The 22,673-nt window shown below is 37.0% G+C and overlaps 1 non-coding gene across 1 annotated transcript; it reads left to right on the forward strand.

The window, feature by feature from the left end:
- Positions 1–3,086: 3,086 nt before the first annotated feature.
- Trnas-uga (transfer RNA serine (anticodon UGA)) lies at positions 3,087–3,168 on the forward strand. Its single transcript has one exon. It is a non-coding gene; the product is annotated as a tRNA-Ser (tRNA).
- The last annotated feature ends 19,505 nt before the right edge of the window (positions 3,169–22,673 follow it).

Here is a 22,673-nt window from a genome sequence, read left to right on the forward strand (position 1 = left end):
AATGTTATGGGCGATAGGCTGACCCCTTATCACCATAAGGTTCATCATATCCATCTTCCGACATCGTATCAACAGTGGCTGCAAGTTGTCTTTGATTACTTGTGGCTCTGCCCACCCCATTAGGGATTACGGGCGTGAGTTTATGTATGTATGTAAATAAAATAAAAAAAATAAATAAATGAAATGTAAGAAAAATTTCATAGATTTTACGAATCTACACATTTTTACGATATCCGGCCCAAAAATACTGAGTTCACTCTAGTCCCAGCGTCTAACTGCCTACTTTCTCCGGAGCCCTATCTGAAGCCCCTTTAGCCTTAAATTTTGTAGCTTTACTGATTTAATGACGTCATACAACGCCCTCTATCGAATGTCAACTCTATTTGAACGAAACATCGCATTCCAAAACGACCTAACTCACATTTGAATCCGTTCGAAAAGGAGCGTTCGATTTTGAAAAGCAAAGTCAGTTTCTGGTTGGTCTGGCTTGTGTTTTAGTTTCGTTAAGTGTGATTTGGACTGCATAGGTTAGATATTTGAGTCACGAATCCATTTTATGACTAATTCCATAACTTTGTATGTGAATTTGGGATCAGGTAACGTACAGAAGTGTTTACAGAGCAGTATCTTTGTCGAAATCGCGTGGGGAGGCCTAAGGGATTTGATTTAATGGTACGATTATGTCGTACATTGTATTTGGATCGATACATGGTCGTGGTATAGTTCGCTGTCTGATTCTGTTATTTTGTCATGTGTTGTGATGGCTAATTTGTGCCTTCAGCTCTCCCCATTTGTCCGGCCAAGTAGTTGATGCCATCTGAGGACAACTACAATAAGTCACGTCAAAAAAAAAAAACGGTTGATTTGAAATGTGTTCTCTCTGCTAAGTTTAACGGCTATGCTGGTTGTGAGAAGCTGCAGTAGTTTTAGGCGGGTGAGAAGATAGTTATGTAAAAAATGACGATTCAAAGTGTGACTATGTTACCGACTGAATGAAGATATTTTTGAATTTCAATTTGAATAAATCTCTGCCAACCCCGGTGGACTAAGAGCGCGTGTTTTATCTGTCTGCTAAATTTTGATCAGATAATGGCCCCGATTCCTGCAGACATCTCTTAATTTTACTTTAAGTTATACCTGTCATTTTCTTATCCGCCGAAAAGGAAAGGGACGGATGATTGACAGCTCTTAATTTTAGGAAGAATGAGTAAATAAATGAATAACCCGGGCGAATTTTTAGACGTTTGTTTTAGATTTATGCTTAAAATTGACGTGTGTTCCATAAATTTTATGCTTGTCGATTACCCGTCCCTTTCCTTTTCGGCGGATAAGAAAATGACAGATATAACCTAAAATAAAATTAGATGGTATTTACAGGAATTAGCACCAATATTATAATAAAAGAAGACGTCTGCGCGGGCGCACCTCTTACTGGCATTTCGGCTTTTGTTTCACTTCCTTTCGAAGCAGACCGGTTGACCTTTGGCATTTTAGTTTTGGAACACTTTCATATCCGTCCGCCATTGTTTTTTATTTATTTTTAAAAAATCTGATATTTGAGATCGCCAACGTATTTAGAGTGTAATAATTTGTTATTTTGCGAATAATTTAAAAACACTTACATTCGATAATTGTATTACTGTATTTTTTCAAGTTGGCAGTTTCTGTTGCATATAAAATATTATAATAAATAAAAAACTCAGTTCTCTTTAAAATTAACTATATAAGTAACTCATTCAGTAGTTAAAGTAGTTACATTTAACTTCATAAAGAAATTACATCATAATAACCTTGTCTCAGTCACCCATTTTACAAGATAAGCATTAGAAACTCTCTTATCTATATCTATGTGTCCGGCCAAGTAGTTCATATCATACAATAGTCTCGTCAAAGAAAAATACTTCTTGCTTATCTATCATTATGAAAGTAAATACTTAACAATATAATACCGAAACTGATTCACGATGGACGTTTATCGATTGCTTATTATTTGAAAAGAATATTCCGATACATTTTGATAGATACAATTATACAAAATAGTCGGATTATAATAAATACTTTTAATATAGTTATTTGGAATATTTTTTAATTTGTAGATTTTGATTGATTTTTATGTAGTGTTTAAGTATTTTATAAATCACAATGTATTATTGATTTTATTATATAATCTTATAATTATTATTTATATAAAAATAAAATACAATTTCTCATGAGAAATATATTGAGGATAAAAACTGTCTATTTCTCCCATCAGGTGTCGCTAAAAATGTTCTTAAATTTTGACAGTTCATACTACTTGAGTAAACAAAGTTATTGTTGAAGTTAGTATATTTTTACAATATAACCCTTTGCGCAGTGTTTAACTGCAAAATCTCTGAGTGTTATATTTATTCTGTAAAGATCGTAAATAAGAAAACATAAAAAACTTATTTTCAATGAAAACTGCCTTTTTCCAATCGATGGCTTTTCGTTTTTGTAACTCGTAACACATCCTTCACAAGGGATGCACTCCACAATTTGTCACGAAGTTTAACTGACAGTATGGAGAACTGTCAAAATTTAGGAACACAACAGTGCTGCCACCTACATTTGGGTTTCTAGTTTTTATCCTCCCCTTGTTTTTCTTTATTCTTGTACAGCCACGGATAGACGTTGGAGCAGGTAAGACCAAGACCTAGGGTCACCCTTTCTGACTTTGAGCCTCCGGCCCATCTCCCTGATCAATTTCCTCGCCGTCGTCATCGTTCTGTCATTTTTGTTAATTGATGTATATTTTATTTTTAGTTTATTTTATTTGTTGTTTATTTTTTTATATTATATTATTGGCATAATTAGACAACATTAAAAGTAAGGATAGTTTCTGATAAAATGGCATGCGGAATTCTAATAAAAAAAAATATTGCATCACAGATAAGAAAATAATTCTGATACAAATTGAGATAACTTATCATGCATTATGTTATGACGACTACGTATGTCTTAGTAAATATACCTTCAACTGTTCAAATATAACAATGAATAGATACTAATGACAGTTTTTATTATTAAAAAGATAGTAGTGGTAATTTTCGCCAGTATAGTATGTAGCTGAGGTGTCCGAGTGGTTAAGGAGTTGGACTTGAAATCCAATGGGTTATACCCGCGCAGGTTCGAATCCTGTCCTCAGCGAGTCTCTTTTTGGATGAAGTTTTTTTAGAAGCACATTCTTTATTTTATATTGTTCTGGTTGTCTGTAAGTATGTTTTTCTCTACCATAACAAGATGTCATGTCTACTTAATCAATTTTGACGATAATTTAGTCGTCTGATTACTTATTAAATCAGTTCCTTCGGAAGGCACGTTAAGCCGTTGGTCCTGGTTACTTACTGATGTAAGTAAGTAGTCGTTACGTGAGTCATGTCAGGGGGCCTTTGGCGGCTCAATGGTAACCCTGACACCAGGGTTGATGGGGTTAGTAATCCACCTCACAACCCACACGATAGAAGAAGAAGAAGAACTCAGTTGCCTGACCTAAATCCGGATTGACTGTAACATAGCATAACAAATACTGTATTGCATAAACAGGAAAAACAAAAGAGAAATAGAAAAAATACAATAGGCATAATGAGCATAGTAATCGAATACTTACACTACATATAATACATAAATAGCCTATATACGTCCCACTGCTGGGCACAGGCCTCCTCTCAATCAACCGGAGAGGGTATGGAGCATACTCCACCACGCTGCTCAACTGCGGGTTGGTGGAGGTGTTCTACGGCTAATAGCCAGGACCAACGGCTTAACGCGCCCTCCGAAGCACGAAATCATGTTACTTTTTCGGACAAACAGGTCAATTCAAGCCTGCAATGTCCTTACCAAACAAAAGACAGTCTCACAAAGTGATTTCGAAAATGTCTCCATCGGAAATCGAACTCCGTCTAACCACTAGACCACGCACGCGGCGTCATTCATCTAGTTACTTAAAATGCATTTAGCAATATTCGTGCAGAAAGAATTTTTATTTTTATTTAGTATTTAGAAATGTTCTTAGTGTTACTTAGTGTCTATGGGGCAATACGTAATTGAGCAATTTATTTAAAACAATTGAAAGACAATAGACCACGACCGTGTGGTCAACTGGAGTGGAAAGATATTTCTTAATTTTTTTGTGAAATTATGCACAAGTATTGTAAAATCTTGTGCATTACTCGCTCGTGTGGAATGTATCTACCTAAGTAATTGCATAAAGTAAATTGCAATCTTTTATTTTTAGTGTTGCAAATTTTGTAAAGATCTTAAAATTGATGAGAGTTCTATTTATATAGTACTTGTCCCTACGCTGGAGTACGATAGTGAATGTTGGGTATGGCAGAAGAAGCATAAAAGTAGGATTAATGCCGTAGAAATCAGGTCTTTGCGTAGCATCTGCGGTGTTAAATTCAGTGATAGTGTGAGTAACAGTGTGATGAGACAGAGATGTGGTGTAAAAGACGATATAGTGACAAAGATTGAGAAGGGAATGTTAGGTTGGTTTGGACACGTAAAGCGGATGAAGGATAATAGAATTGCGAAAGCGGTATATAAAGCGAAAGTTGATGGTAGGGCTGGCAGAGGAAGACCTAGAAGGACTTACATTGACCAAATTGGAGATGTCATTAGAAAAAGTTTAGTATGATCTACTCTGAGCCGGCATGCGTGTATGAAGCGATTGATGATTGTAGAGGAAGCAATAGAAGTGTGTCAGGATCGAAGCAAATGGAATTATATAGTCTATGCTTACCCCGGTGGGAAATAGGCGTGAGTTTATGTATGTATGTTAAGATACCTCAGTATTACTGACGACGACGACCACATAAAAGGAAGAGAGAATGCTACCTTATTAAAACGAATGTGTTCTTTTTAGAGCCCCTATCCTGCAACGTGTTAAGACCCTCTCAAGCAACAGTGCATTCCAAAGAACAAACATATTCGCAAGGCCCAATTGTATCACTTTTTAGACTATCATCTAAAAACGATCGAAATAAAACGACACCCACACAACGCCTGCATTACTAGTCCCGATAGAAATCTGTTACAAAACAATGAGATAGTATCAGTTTGATTATTAAAACTTGTAAGAGATTACGCAAACGGTTTTACGTTTTGGTGTTTATATACTGGCCCCGATTCCCGCAGACATCTCCTAATTTTATTTTAAGTTATACTCGTTATTTTCTTATCCGCTGAAAAGGAAAGGGACGGATGATTGACAACTGTTGATTTTAAAAATGAATAACGCGGAGGAATAAAATTGGCTAATTGGGGTTATTGGCCAATAGAAAATGTTGGGAGGGTTTTTAAAATATCTGCTTAAAATAATTTTATGGCTTTTGATTACCCGTCCCTTTCTTTCTCGGCGGATAAGAAAATGACAGATATAACTTAAAATAAATTTAGATGGTTTGTGCTGGAATCAGCACCAATATGTAAGTTAAAGATTGAGCCCTATTATAGACATAATAGGGCCTTCTTAGGCTCGGCGTAAACGGACCACCTGTCACTGTTAAAAATGTGGTGGTAGCGTACAACCACTGGTGTACCAAATTTAGAATACAAGCAAATTAGGCCACACACATTCTATTCATGCCCGATATAGCTTTAATATGTTGAAAATCACTTTAAAGTACGCATTTTGAACGCAAACAAGGCGCCGGTAACACAATCAGCAATTAAAAATTAAAATGACAATTTAAATTCTACTAACAATGTTTAGATCACTAACCTACTGGTAACGGGGTCAATGGCACATACAGTGTAACATTTATTATTAAAAGAACCATGTACGTTTTTTTGTTTACATGGGAAACATTATAAGCGCTCGCGATTTTAGAAAGTAGCTATAGATTTAACCAGTAAGTAGTTTTGAAAATACTATGGAGTAAATTGTTTTAAGAATTGAATGACTCGTCACTTTCCTTTGTCTAACACATGATTTGCAGGTGATATTTGACATAATTTAAGATCATTGAAATTTCATTCTTTGCTCGACCTAAATCTGAAAGTGCCGGACAATGACAAAAAATATGTCGAAGCTATCAATTATATTCGTCTGAACATTTATTACTATGACACCAAACGTTTATGATCATTAGGTTATTGAATTTTTGGTGCTTAAAACCTAGTCAAATAATAAATTTAATAAAATCAAATTACTATTCCTTGGAAAAAAGATCTTCTTCTATCGTGTGGGTTGTGAGGTGGAATACCAACTTCATCGACTCTAGTGTCAGGGTTACTATTGAGCCGCCAAAGGCCCCTGAAATGGCTCATGTAACGACTACTAACTTACACCAGGAAGTAGTAACCGGGACCAACGGCTTAACTTGCCTTCCGAAGCACGGAGGAAAAAAGATATAAGCATATTATAATGCGTTAGAACGCTGAATACGATAGCGCCAAACATCTATGAACATTATTTTGAATTTTGTAAGACTTTGTTAGACTTAGATGTGAAAATGTCGAAGCATAAAGTATAATATTATGCTTGTTTTTGTCCGAGACAGACGCGTATTTCCATAACTTACACCGCATGGTGTATGTGTAGTTACATAACATAAGTGATCTAGTTAAACAGCGTACGGTGACAGAAGACACGGTTTATTGTGTAACTGGGCGTTAAGAGTCAGTACAGTTAGCTACCAATCGATCTTGAATGTTAAGCAACGGTAGGTGTGGTTATATCCCAATTGGGGTAGTCAAATCCGCACCTCACTTTCTGAGATCAACGTGATAAGTGGTGAGCCTTATCGCCATCTATTATGGTCGAGCCAGCTGCGTTAGTGAAAATTGCACTTAAGATAAATTGATAACTCATTGGTGCAAGTCCAGTACCGGGGTTCGAACTGGCGCTCCCCGATTGATAAGCAAACCGATGTACCACAGGACCATAATTACTCATCAATGTAATAGTGAATATTGTGATAGTTTTAAAAATTGTAGGTACTTACTTGTTAAGTTAAAATGTTATGTGTCAACGAGCGAAAGTTTAAATGACTTGTACTAAAGGTTGGTGAAAATCATCGTGATTTGTTTTTTTTTTAATGACATAATATGTATATGCAGGACGGAAGAAGCGAGTCACAGGGACTGTGACCTACAATCTAACAGAGGGCAGCGGTAACTGTCAGTACTATTCAGAGGCGGAGGACAGGAGTCCTAGTACGGCCTTGGAATAGACTACTCTGGGCGCCATCCCAATCGCGTCAGAGTACTGCGGGGCAGAAGGCAAGAGAGAAACCACTGCCAAATAAATTGCGAAAATGGCTTATAAAAAAATGTTATTATAGTGTGAATGAATTCTTCAATGATAATGACCCCGATTCCTGCAGACATGTTCTAATTTTACTTTCAGTTATACCTGTCATTTTCTTATCCGCCGAAAAGGAAAGGGACGGATGATTGACAGCTCTTAATTTTAGGAACAATGAGTAGGTAAATTAATGAATAACTCGGGCGAATTAAAAAGGTATCTCGCTGGTATGCAAACCGTTTGACGTGTGCTGTCAACTTAATTCCGTCGGGTTATTAGCCAATGTAAAATTTTATAGGGCTGTTTTAGATTTGTGCTTAAAATTGGCGTGTGTTCCATAAATTTTATACTTGTCGATTATACGTCCCGTGACGGATTGACAATGTCACATCGCATAAACATACTCAGCAACCAGAGATTTCTGGAATGTCATCGTTACTTCTTCCTTTTAGCGGCATCCTTTTCTGTTGCATAGCACCGTCCTTGTTTTTCCTTAATACTAGAATGGTCAGGGAGATTCCACTCGAGATTATTCGAGAAAAGAATTCTAGTACAAAACCATAAGGAGTGGGAATAGCAAGGAGAGCCAGTTCAGTTTCTAAAGCGATCAGAGCTTGAACTCAGTTCCACCTTCCAATCCCGAAACCCACTTTCGTAACACTATTTAGTCGCCAAAGGGCTGAAATAGCTTACGTAACGACTACATACTAACTACAGTAAGTACTATCTGACATCATCATCATCATCACTATCTGGGACCGAATGCTAACCTAACCTAACCTAACCAAGCTAGGGATCACAAAAGTGACTTTTGTGATATGTCCCCACCGGGATTCGAACCTAGTACGGTAACGTTACGAACGAGATTTTTGTAGTGTCTGAACAGTGTTGAGATGTATAGTCACGAGTACTAATATGTATTAACTTTTTGGACAATTAAAAACAATTAAAGACAATTTCAGCTCGCCTCATCGAGGCAACTTCCGACCCTAGAGCAGGCAGTTATTTTGCCCAAAGGGTCAGTTTGGCGGTGCAGAGAGGCAACGTGGCCAGTATTCTGGGGACTTTGCCTCGATGTGGTGAGCTGGAGGACATTTTTTATTTATAGCTTTTTATTCTTTCTTTATGTTTTGTTTTTAATTATATGTGTGTTGTTACAAATGTAGTTGGATGGAAAGTACTTGTTTATGTATTTTTATTTAATAAATAATTTACGATCATTCGGACAAATTAAACCGTAAGTCTCATTAAATGTCAAATATGATAGTGCGACAGGGTTTTACAGTTGGTTCATGATATTACTCATGACCATTACTTATTTGCACATTTAGCAATTTAGCCATAAAGTACATATGGTCCAGTTAACGTACACAATATTCGGTGACAGACAGACAATTCGACTTGTGTAACTAGTCGTTTGGTTTACCGACGCAACCGACTAAAGAGGGTAATGAGTTTAACCCCACCGACCTTTCATTATGAAACTTACACTCATAATTATGTCGGGTATTAATTACCATTATTACGTATTTTTCGAAGTTTCTTTAAATGTATGTGGATTTAATTGGGTAAATAAGTATTTATTTCACTTCACTTCAGGAGCGAGTATAGAAATAAGGTCGTTTATCGTGTGGGTTGTAAGGTAGTTTGCCAACCTCAGCACTCCTGGTATCAGGGTTACTATTGAGACGCTAAAAGCCCCTGATATGGCTCATGCGACAAATATTTATTATTTTACTACACTCTCTCTCTTTCCTTGGAATTTATTATTCCCATCTGATGGTGACGTCTGCCTTCTTCGTACTCCTCTTCCTTTTATTTTACTACACTACTGATCAAATATGAATAGGCTTTTTTCCAAATAGTCAAATCAGTAAATTTTTTTCTTATCGTCATAACACAAAATTACTATGGAATTTGTATGACATCATAAAAAAACGAAAAAAAATTATAAATAAGTAAAATAAAAAAAAAATATGTTATTCGTTAGTTTTAGGTCTGTCTTTATTTAGTACTAATCAGGATTTCTTAATTTATTTTGAACCTAGTTCACGACCCAATTCTCTGTATTAAATAATAGCTGACGACGCATTATTCGTCAGGTTCACCCATTAGTGAATACTATACACCTCTGCCTACCTCTTCGGGGATAGAGGCGTGATGTTATGAGTATGTTATGCGTTAGTTTAGGCAATTTATTTAGTACCCGCCTAATAAGTGGAATAATTACCCAATGATGATATATTGTATACTAGATTTTGTCAGTGGTTTGTGTGCATTATCCCTACCCAATATGCCACCACGAGGCATTCTGTCAGAACCAGGCTTAAAACAACAAAATTAAAGTGCAGCCGCTAGAAATAACATGTTATATTCCCTTTAATACCATGTCGCATTACCTTATTTGATAAATCGCATCCTAAGTTTTACTAATCGCCAAATATTGTTAAAACGAAAAGGTTCTAAGTGAACTGCGTAGGTGACAACAATAATTTCTAACCCATGATAGGTACTAGAGTAGGTATTTAGGTATTAGGTATTATGTGAATGTATTAATTATTATGTTGAACAATTGGGTATTCAAACAAAAAATACTATAGACTAATAATTATGGTAATAAAGTTTTTTTTTATTTAAATTTGCGTAGTCGCAATAGACTTTTTTAAAGTGTTCCAACATTTGGTTACATCATCCTCATCCAAGCCGTGTCCGGCGACGGCGACTCCTAAATGTCTATCCCAGGTCGATGTTATGATAGGCTCTAATATGACTAGCAAAACCGAACTTCGATTTGAAGATTCGGCCACATGGCGCACAGAATAACTGGCCAGCAGAATTAAATGTATAGTTGTAGGAGGGCTTGTGTCGAGTCTTCCGTATTTGACGTTTTACGTCAAGATCTTCTAAACGCTTGTTTTCGTACAGTTCCACGTTTTTGTGGACAGTGTAACGCCATTCCGGTCTAAGACGAGCTCGCTCCTCCCAACTATCAGGTGGAATATCACAAGCCACAAGGTTGCGCTTGAGCACGTCTTTGTAACGCAGGTATTGCCCGCCCTGCTTTCGTTTCCCGCTAGAAAGCTCGGAATAGAAAACTGCTTTCGGCAATCTGCTGTCATCCATTCGCAAGACGTGCCCACACCATCTCAGCTGGTGCTTCATAATGAGCGCTTCTATCCCGGAGAGGCCAGCACGACGCAGCACTTCTGTATTTGGAACTCGATCTTGCCACTTGATGCGCAGAATAGACCTTAGACATCTGAGATGGAAGGTGGATTTGGTTACACTGTAATGTTGTATGTACCTTTATAAATGAATGAATTAGTAAATGAATGAATGGACCGATGGATGGATGAACAAACGAACGAATGAATGATCATTCATTTCCATTTATATGGATTGATTAATGAATGAAGAATGAATGATTGAATGGATGGATGGATGGACTGATGGATGGAAAAATAGATGGACGGACGGACGGACGGATGGACGGACGAACGAACGAACGAACGAATGAATGAGTGGATGGATGAATGAACGAATGAATAAATAAATATCTTCTCTTCAAAGAACTGAGGAACCAAAACGAAAGCTGTAAAACTCACAAAAATGAAGTTTTGTAAAGATTTTCGACCTTACTCGTATCTAAGTTGATCCGATTTTTTTATTGACCTTACTTATTGTAGATACCCGGACAAATGGGGAGCGCTGAGGACTCTCACTTGGTAAGATTCAATCAAGAATTGCCGACTCTCCGTATAAAATGTGCTGTTAAATCAATTTTGTAAGCGTCATTAACTCGGACGTAATAATCAATTTTACTTTTCGACTTATCAAATATTTGATTACCGAGCAATGCACATTGCATAGAAGCCCCGATCACTTAATAGATCGGACAGACAGACAGACAGTAGGATTTATAATCTGCAGCTTATCGGGTCGCTGATCTTCATGTTACTATCACTTGTACAGAGTAATGAAAACTTTGGACGTTAGCTTTTTTATAATTCCCGATCAAAAACTGCCATGGGTTTGAAATTGCTATTTGACATTTTCTAGACATTCTGCGCAGAAAAACGCTGTGATGTGTGTCAATTAATGTCATCGTAGTATCACAGGTTCAAATCCCGGTGCGGGGTATAAACCACTGGATTCGACTTTATGAGTTTGAATTCATGTTTGGATCATAGATATTTGATATCACGTGGTTTTCAAGATTTGTACTCGGTTAACTGTAAAACGCTGCCGAGGAGTGGGTGTATACACCTACTTTACTCTGCCTTATCCTTCAGGCATACAGGCGTGATGATATGCTATCTTAATAATCTTCTTCTTCTTCTATCGTGTGGGTTGTGAGGTGGATTACCATCCTCATCAACCCTGGTGTCAGGGTTACTATTGAGCCGCCAAAGGCTCCTGACATGACTCATGTAACGACTACGTATTTACATCAGTAAATAGTAAACGGGACCAACGGCTTAACATGCCGTCCGAAGCACGGATCATCTTACTTTCGGACAACTTACTTACTTTACTTTTGTTCCTAATAATAATAACATAAATTTGTAATCATTTGGTCGAAAGTACAATCTAAACAGTTTTTTTGCCTACTGAAAATATATGAATTCTCTGTAAGTCTCACTGCTCTGTACCGGTCAGTAATGCTGTTGTCGCAACAAGATTGCGTCACAAAGATATAGTTTCATTACTCTGAAACCGAGTGCATATTATATGATGATCTTCATACGTTTCAAATTCGTATTACTTATACGATTTTTTGCAATGTTAAAACCAAATGAGGTTTTATGGCGATCTCATAACAGCCGTGAAATACGACACGAAATGTAGTAAGTATAATAATTTTTACTTTTTGGACCACGGGGTCCAATGGTCTCTTCTTCTTCTCGTGGAAGAACGAAGTCAAGAGCAAACCCATTTTAATAAAAAAAAAGAAGTGATTGAGCGTCAGGCTAACGATACCGAGATCCCGGGTTCAAATCTTAGTTTGATCGGGACATTAAAAGCTGATCACCCCAGTGTCCGAAAGTTCGACTTGTTGGGCCTTGGCAGTAAAAACCCTGACACCAGGGTTGCTAAAGTTGGTAATCCAGCTCATAACCCACATGTTAGAAGAACAAAAAAACAGAGGTACACGCGATACAAGATGAACTACATGCTCACCAATCCTTCACCGAGCTTTCTATTAGACAAACGTGATTGGTGGTGGTATCGCCTTCTATAATTGAGGACGCATCGGTGTACGGGAAAATTGCACTAAAGATCAATTAAAAAAGTATTCCGGAGATCGAACTGGCGTTCCCGGTTTGAGAAGCAAGTCGGTGACACACAGGATCACAGTGATCTTCAAAGAAAATGACTACTAAATTCATCTTTAGGTTTTCAACTAACAGTCAAATGGACAAAGATCGCTCCACATAACCGAAGGAGAGAGAGCCACGCTCTTGTCGGTGTAGCATTCTCCATTCTTGTCTGTCAAAGGCCAATTATTTGACTTCTTTATAAGACACGACATTCGCCTTCTCTTTAATTAGTTCCACGTAATTTCTTTTTGGTTCTTCTTCCCCTTCCTGTCTTTCCTTCTATCTTCTCTTCTATTACGTTTTAATAAATTCGTCGTGTCTTAGATATAGCACGTTGCATCAAAGCTACTTTTACTAAACCACTTCAAATCATTAGTAGTCACCATTATCTTTTACCTACATCATATTAAGTATACGAATAATCATTTCATCAAACTATTAGTTCGTATGGATTGTTATGAGAGCCATTAAGAAATCATTAGAGACATATATGGAACAATGAGATGTTTATATTTGAATTATTGTGTTGGATAATCAGGTTAATATTGTAATAAAGTATTGACATACAGATCGATTGTCCAAAATAAAAACGTAAATCACACCCACAAGGTCTGGAATTCTATGCCCGTGTATCTGATTACCGAAGAGTACAGTCTGAACCTCTTCAAGTGAGTAAATAGGCACTTTTCAGGTAGGTATGTCCATCTTAGGTGGCACTTTGGGTGGCGCATCTACACAACTAACCTTCACCTATTCATCATCAATTTAAGAGCCACGCTCTTGTCGATGCAGCATTTTCCATGCTACTTGTTTAGGGAAAAATAGGGCAGTGGTTTCCCTCTTGCCTTCCGCCCCGCAGTACTCTGTAGACGCGAGTGGGATGGCGCCCAGAGTAGTCTATTTTGTAATAGAAGATAGTTCGCCATACTAGGACTCCTGTCCTCCGCCTCTGAATAGTACTGACAGTTACTGCTAATGTTCACCTATTAGCTATCGGTAATAGAAATCCAAAATTAGGTATACAGGTCACAGTTATAAGCTTTAACAATGCCCCATTATTGAGCAACCGTTCTATAAACTGACGCGCCAGTTGTATCATTGGAAAGGCGTTTTATTGATACTCGTATCTTCACCATTACGTTATAAGGCGCGAAGTCGGAGTGTTAAATGTACCTGTACTTTATAGCATTCGCGTTTTATTGCGAAACATGTGCCCACAGACGACGCCCTGCGCCGAGGTTCGCGCTCAACTGGGCACGCTAAGGCCTGTTGTCTTACATTTTACTACCAAAGAGCCCTCAACGCTCCCCAAATGCTCGGCCAAACAGTTAATGCCGTTTGCAGCAAATCTACAATAATCGAAATCAAAAAAAAATTTTCAACAATATCACAATTATAGGTTATCACGTGCTTAGCGGTGAAGGGAAACATCGTAAGGAACCCTACATTTCCAAGAAATGCGTTTTGAAGGTATATGACCTAACCCGAATTGACCTGGATTATGAGGTAGATACTTACAGACATAAACTTATGCCTGTAATTCCTAATCTTATTAATTCTATCGTGTGGGTTTCACAACTCACAGGTCCAGTGTTTCAACGTTCGGCTCATGAAACGGATGCCCTGGTTTCAAATCCCGGTGGGGACATAACATTTGTTGATCCCTAGTGTGTTGATGAGACTACACCCTATCACCCGATCAGAAAGTTAGATGATCCGTGTTTCGGAAGGCAAGTTAATCGCTCGGTCTCCGCTACTATACTTATTTAAATATGTAGTCGTTAGATGAGAAATGCCAGGGACATTACATATTGGACACCAAAATTTATTTAAACTGACTGTTGACAGCGTTGATGTTTTCCATATCTCGGGATTATCGAGAGCCGGACTTTTGGAAGGCGTGCGTGGGGCCGAAGCCTACACGTATTTATTAGTATGTTATTAATATATTATTAGTAAAATACCTTCTGAACACTGACTCGGTTTGAACAAGTGTTTAATCAAAAGCTGTTTCCCAACACGTGTGGAACGACACGAGATGGAATCGACTTTGGCAACACAATAAAAAGTAAATGAAATGAAACTCAATGCGAATGTTACCTTCTCTTACATTGATGCTAGTTTCAGTGTTGCAACACTGGTGTAGGTACTGAAATTACAGTCGCGATGTGTTTGTAATTAAGTTTAGTGAAGTAACGGCTCGTACTACATTATGGAACCATGTTGTCTTTTAACAAACAAACAAATTAATATTTTATATGTATGTACAGTCATGACCAATATCATGTACCCACTTTAGAACCCTGTCGTACTATCATATTTGACATTTAATGAGACTTACAGTTTTCAAAAGTGTATGTATATTAGTACTCGTGACCGTATGTGTGTGTTAGAGTCTTCTTCTTCTACTATCGTGTGGGTTCTTGGTCGTGAGGTGGAATACCAACCCCATCAACCCTGGTGTCAGGGTTACTATTGAGCCGCCATAGGCCCCCGACATGGCTCATGTAATGACTACGTACTTACATTAGTAAGTAGTTACCATAACGTTTTTCACAAGGTCCGCTTACCAAAGCTGAAGATTTGACAGGTCCGGTTTTTTACAGGACCGACTGCAGGAGAGTACTGAGACTGACCACGGGGAGTGTAGTGTTTTTTTTTATTTTATTTAATTAATTAATGCCACTTTTATTATACAGTTTTGGCCCATCAACATCGCTAACTAGGATTGTCTCGATGCTACGTTTCCTGGCATAATTAATTGATGTTTGAAAATTATTATTTTTATTTATTTATAAACATAAATATTAATTATACTGTAATGAATTTCTGATAAAGAAAAAATGAATTAATTAATTGCAACATCATTATTTTAGAAACTATTAAAATATCAATACGCAAAAAATAATTACGAAATAGTTAGCACAATTTATATTTCAAGGCAATTTTTTGAAAGGTGATTGGATGGCACTAATAAATAGCTGGTTTGAAAGTGCTTGTTAAATTAATAGTTATAAATTATAGTGTCTGTCTAAATATTCTTACCAATTAAGTTTTTATGCTTTCCTTTCTAGACTTTGTTTCTATATTGTAGCAATTGTCCCGAACTTTCCTGTACCTCTTATAGTTTTTATCATAACTAATATTGTGCGCGAGTAATAAATCAGTGACTTCGGTGGGGAGTTCGGCCTCTGTGGTCCAGTGGTTGAGCGTTGGACTCACGATCCGGAGGCCCCAGGTTAGAATCCCGGTGGGATATCACAAAAATCACTTTGTGATCCCTAGTTTGGTTAGGACATTTCAGGCTGATCACCGAATTGTCCGAAAATAAGATGATTCGTGCTTCGGAAGGTACGTTAAGCCGTTGGTCCCGGTTACTATTTACTGATGTATGTAATCGTTACACGAGCCATGTTAGGGGCCTTTGGCGGCTCAATCATAACCCTGACACCAGGGTTGACGAGGCTGGTATTCGACCTCACAACCCACACGATAAAAAGAAGATGGTGAGTTTGAATTCATGATCATCACACTACCAAACTGACATGTACACCTATAGAAATTAAAATGATAGTAAGAAATTAATTTACAAAATCACATTGATGTAATTTATGAAAAACACTCGCTCCTAGCTACCTTCATTTTATTACCCACTAACTACATACATGATTGTAATCATCACGCCTTAATCTTAACGAGGTGGGTTGCGACATAGTGTAATTGTGAAGAACTATGTAAGTCTTCATATTTTTATTTATACGCATTAGGTGTGAAATATTGGTTAACTGTCTTGAAATATGAGAGTATGGTTGCAAACATATTTTAGGTTTAATGCATCTTCTATCATGTGAGTTATGAGATGGATTACCAACCTCACCAACCCTGGTGTCAGTGGTACTATTGAGCCGCCGAAAGCCCCTGACATGATTAAGCCTCCATGGCAGTAAGTAGTAACCGGGACCAACGGCTAAACGTACCTTCCGAAGCAAGGATCATCTTACTTTCGGACAACCAGAATACAGAATCATGATAAACTTGTTGAAGGTCAATTTATCATTTTTTGATACTACGTCATTTCGCAAAGGTTTGTGGCTGAGGAGAAGAAATGACAAGAAACTGCAACAGCAACACATCTTTTAAATCAATGTAGGTATACATGACAAGTTATGTAATAACTAGAGGATCACATTTAATACCAGGTATTTTTATCATTTAGGCAATCATCAATCTTATAATAAGCTTTTTATATAAAGTAAGTTTCACATGAGAATTGTAGAAATGTGTACAGTCATGAGCAATATAATGTACCCATTTTAGGACTCTAACGCACTAAAACATAACCCTAAAATGATTAATTAAATTTATTTAATCTAGAATTTTAAATAGCATTTTTAATTTTATTCGAACCCAGGACCTTCGGATGTGCGGTCAAGTGGTGTGGTTGCAAAAAGCTTTTAAATCTGACGCATGATCTAGACATAAGTAGTACCTACATAAAACATACAAAAGAACCTACGCTTTGACTTATTGTTTCTCCGCATATGGCATTAACTACTTGGCCGGACAAATGGGGAACGTCGGATTCTCACGCGGTTGTTCTTGGCAAGCTATAACGCACTTCAGAAAACTACGAGAAGTTATTTGACAATACAATTGTATACTTAATCTACTTATACAGGCTGTTAGGGACATCGTAACGAAAACTTTGAGGGCTGATTCAGACTATGATTCTGAGATGATATCAAGTGGAATTTTCCGTCGCAAAAGTATGGAACAGAAAATAATTTTAAAAAACACCATTTTTTTATGAATTTTCCGACAGGAAATTCCACTTGATATCAACTCAGAATCATGGTCTGAACCATCCCGCTCAGTATTCGTTACGGTGTCACTAACACTCATACCTACTTGTATGGCCACCTGTATGTACTTGTATGGGGTGTTAATGACATCGTAACGAATACTGAGAGGGATGATTTAGCTGATTATTCTGAGTTAATATCAAGTGGAATTTTCCATCGCAAAATTATAGAATTGAAAATAATTTAAAAAAACTATAATAAAATCATGAATTTTGCGACGGAAAATTCCAGTTGATATTTACTAAGAATCATGGTCTGAATCATCCCCCTCGGTATTCGTTACGATGTCACTAACACCCTGTATTTCAACAACACATAAAACATTATAGACTACAAGTTAACATTATATCACACTCGTAATGATAGCAATCACTTAGTTGCCTCTGGAAATAAAAAATATGCGCGTTTTACATAATGTGGTGATTGGAGAACGGATGCGCAGCGCATGCGCGGGTCAACATGGTGTTTCAAGTGCTCGTTGCGTGCGCGTTTTCATTTTCATATACGATACTATTTATATTTTATTTTTGTACTTATTTATTATAATCGTGATTTCTAAACAATTTGACCCGTATTTACTGTACTTTGTCAAATATAAAATGATAATTTGAATTAGTGCAATTGCTAGATACTTTTTAACTACAAAACTAGAGGCCTCGGGTTCATTTATGCGTCGAATATTTTTTTTTCTAAATACACTCCATATATATATTTATTTACGATGCATCTATACAACCCTGCGTACCCCTTCGGGGAAGCAGCCGTAATGCTATATTACGGTATGTTTTTTTTTGCCTTTGGAAAACTGTTGTTTCCATACATCGACTACAGGACCGATTTTCATCTCTCGAGTTGTGTTGTCAATTAAACAGTCAAAATATTCTACTTCGTTTCCTACCAACAATGGAACTGCATTTCGACATGTCTACCACAAATCGGTGTGTGAATCTCAATGCCTTTCTCTAGTGAGCGATGACTTCAGATGATCTTGCTTTGAAAAATCCACCTTGGTACAATCAAGCACTAAAATGTGATAAGATCAACATAATACCAGCGTCGTGGTTCACGCCGCGACTTGTGCTGAGGCGCTTTTATCTCAGGACATCCACCACCACCTTATGATTCTAATCTTCTTTTACCGTGTGGGTTGTGAGGTCGAGTATCAACCTCATCAACCCTGGTGTTAGGGTTACTATTGAGCCACCAAAGGCCCCGTGACATGGCTCTTGTAGCGACTACTTGTTTATGTATGTATGTATGCCCAGATAACTAAAGTACAAAGTTCAAACTTTAAACATCATAATTGAAACATCACTCAGTTAAATCTACATTGAACAGTAAAGAGCGTGCATAATTTGACAGTCATGATCATAATCTGCTACTTGTGTTGCGAACTGTACTGTGTATTGAATGAAAGTATGGGTGTGCCCAGACCCGTGTATGACGTATCGAATAACAGTATCTATGATCTAATGGTCAATTGGCTCACGATATGGTCCTAGATTTGAATCCCGGTTGGGACATGTCAAAAGTAATTTAAATGCGCAGTGGTTATTACAGCCATTTTTATTTATTTATGGACAACTTACAAGCTACACTCTGCACATACAAAGTTACAGACAATAAAAATAAAGATTAAGAGCTAGCTCAATTACAAGTAGTCACAGCATGCATCAAGTGAACAAGAAAAACAAGATATAAATATAAGATCGGGTAGATAAGTCGATCATCGAACCTACAAAATAACCCAAATTAAAAAGAAAACAGTAACTACAGACAGACACAAGTAGCGTCCCTAATCCTCGATATTTACTAAGCCACAATTTACACCAGAAACCTATAGGCTACCAGTGCATCACCAATCAATAAATAGTCCAAATTGCAGTTTTCTACTTTTTTGAATCAATCAATAATTATTTATTTATATAACAAATGAATTATAAAGAACAGTTTATTAAATCAACTAAAGTTACTTGTCAATTACAAAAAAACACATGTCATTACTAAAAAATTAATTAAATTTAAAGTTAGTCAAATAGCTCGCCTCGGAGCTAACCCGGCTCAAATGTACCCATCACGCTGGCCGCGTTGCCGCGTTGGATGACCAGCGAGATGTGCTGAACCAGGTATGATCTGGAGCGGGGGTCGCGACCACGATTTCGCAGACGTCGCTCTAGTTCTTTAACGAACTTTTTAGCTTCCTCGCACCATGGTCCGCCCGTCTCCACCGCAAAGCTAGCGCACTGTTTTCTACTTACACAGTTGGCTCGACCATTGTAGACGGCTATAACAGAAAGCTCGGTGAGGCGTGGGTACATTCATCTTTTGATAGAATTGCCTCTGACTATCCCAATTGGGATATATTGTTTTAAGTTAACGCGGTTATTATCATAATTAAAACACATAATAACGGGTTCTTACAGCGTTTAAAGCAGGGATATGAGACTCCCAATATTTCAATATTTAGAAAATTATGGATCTACCTACTCCACTCCAATCTCATCAGTCATCCCGCGATCATGGCACTTGCAACAGTGTCGAAATATTGGGAGTCTCATATCCCTGCTTTAAACGCGGTAGGAACCCGTTATTATGTGTTTTAATTGAGATATAGTCATGAACTTATATATTATACGTTTTGCGTTTGCATTGATACTGTATCGCGACAGAATCGCTGTAAAAAGCAATGTGCAGAGGGCCTTAGACCATAATCCATTAGTCAACATGTTTGGGATAATGCGCGACCCAGGGTTATTAGACTAATAAGAAACCTTTGACATGGCTCATAAACCTTTATATGAATCATTTCCTTCTAACAAGCGCAACCAAGTCACGATTTCGTCACGAAACAATAATAAAAAGAGCAAAAATATTCACAAAATTGTTACACGTAATAATCGTAAGTGTAAATCGCAATGTCAATGACCTTATGACATTGCAAGATGGCAGATTTACCGCGGATTAGTTGAAGATGCGCGTGCACAGGTGCGAATCACGATTTTGATACAAACAGCTGATTTCTAAGGATAATGTTACGATAGGATAATGTTAAAATGGCTAAGGACGTAGGAATATATAATATAAATAATAAATAAATAAATAATAAAATGTATTTATTTCCACATAATATATATAATTATAATATTATAATAATATTATTTTATGTTCATCAATTATTTTATTTTTTACTAAACGTCAAAACACGAAATTGCTATAGAAATTGTATGAAAAAGCGTGTGACGTCATAGAAAAACGTGACAAAATGTCGCACTTATTATTACATTTTTCTTTATTAAAATTCATAAATAGGCTAAAAGGAAAACGTTTTTTGTCACCTTTATTTAGATCAGCCTTTATTTAGTAATCTTAAGAAACTACCCAATTTATATTCGTTAACTTACATAGGTACCTCCGAAACGCATTTCTCGGGTATGTAGGTTTTCTCACGATGTTTTCTTTCACCGCTGCGGACCTGAATGATCCAAACATGAATTTGAAAAACGGTATCAAAATCATAGGTTTAGGCCCTGGACTCGAACCTGCGACCTTACAGTGAGAGTCAAGCATGCTTCCAGCTGGGCTACCACGACTGTGAACAATTTATTATATATATATATATATATATATATATTTATGTAGCTTATATAATAATACGTTCCACTTTTGCTGGGCACACACCTCCCCTCAATCTACCAGAGGAAACAATGTTAAAAAAATATTTGTCCATCAATTTAATAGAAATATTTAACACGACAATGTCAAAACTAGTAAATGTTCCTGACCTTACCCGCGATTGCATCTTTATCGCCACACTTACGATGTAACTTATGACCGCACGCGACTTCTCTCGTGTGGAATTTAAATTTCGAATAAGTACTTCTAATATTGAACTCTTGATGTTAAGTGACTCTCTCTTTATCAATACTATGTACTTATTCTATAAGATCTCAGTCCTCGGTTGTCTCTCCACTTTACTGTATATTTAAATAATAGTAGAAAACAAATGAATGGATGTGATGGGCGGTTGTTCCAAAATTTACAATCGAATCATTCAAATGTTTCAATGGATGGTATTCGAATCATCATCACCAGCCCATTAACGTCCACGGCACGGGCCTTCCCTATGGATGGATAGGGAGATCGGGCCTTAAACCACCACGCGGGCCCAGTGCGGATTGGTGGTTATTAACGACTGCTAATGCAGCCGGGACCAACGGCTTAACGTGCCTTCCGAAGCACGGAGGAGCTCGAGATGAAAAAAAAACTAAAAAAATTAATAATTCACATTGATTTGCCATCACTAAATATTCTTCTTCTTCTATCGTGTGGGTTGTGAGTTAGATTACCAACTTGTGTCAGCCAACGGCTTAACTGCCTTCCACAGCACGGAATATTTAGCTATATAAATATATAGCAGACAAAATGTGCAAAAAATACATCAATTTTCTTCTCTAAAAATTATATCATAACGTAATAGTAAGTAGGTTTTTGTTCAGTTCTTCCTTGACCATAATCTCACCTGATGGCAAGTGACAATAGGTGTCCAGTTGGGTTAACTTTTTACACATATAATTATACATTATAATGAATAATCACTCAGCATATACAATTACAATGTCGCTCGCTTGTCTGTTTGTAAAGTGACTTGACCGTGAACGCTCACCTTTATGTCTTGTTGACCTCTGCACTTAAGTTACCAATTAAGAACTCTGTGGTGTTACATAAAAAAGTATATATCGTAAGAAAATATATTTTAAGGAAATAAATTCACAGAGAAAGGTTAATTTCGTCATATTGTTAGTAATTGTAAGATTTTCTTTACTTTAGTAATGTTACTCAATCAGCTCATGTATCTGAGTCTTAGTATTTCCCACTGCTGGGCACAGATCTACCTTAATGTTGAAAACTTGATTTTTGTTCATCCTAGACTGGCATTTTATAATTTATCTTTGACTCGGTCAAATACTGAGTGGATCGGATGAGATTCAGCGCTTTCAATACCATCTGCGGCAATCTACAACAAGTCACGTCAAATTTAAAAAAACCTTGTGGTTACTTTGTTTATTGCATCTTTATCTGTTTGTTTGGTTGTATGTTTGTCTGTTTTGTCTTTGTTTATTTGGTTGTCTTTTTTTGTTAGGTTATATTGAACAGAGTAAAAAAAATTAAATATGTGTTGTGACTGAGTGTAGTAACAATAATTATTTTATATCCAAAAAC

This window comes from Pectinophora gossypiella, chromosome 6 (assembly GCF_024362695.1).
Source record: "Pectinophora gossypiella chromosome 6, ilPecGoss1.1, whole genome shotgun sequence".
NCBI classification, from domain to species: domain Eukaryota; kingdom Metazoa; phylum Arthropoda; class Insecta; order Lepidoptera; family Gelechiidae; genus Pectinophora; species Pectinophora gossypiella.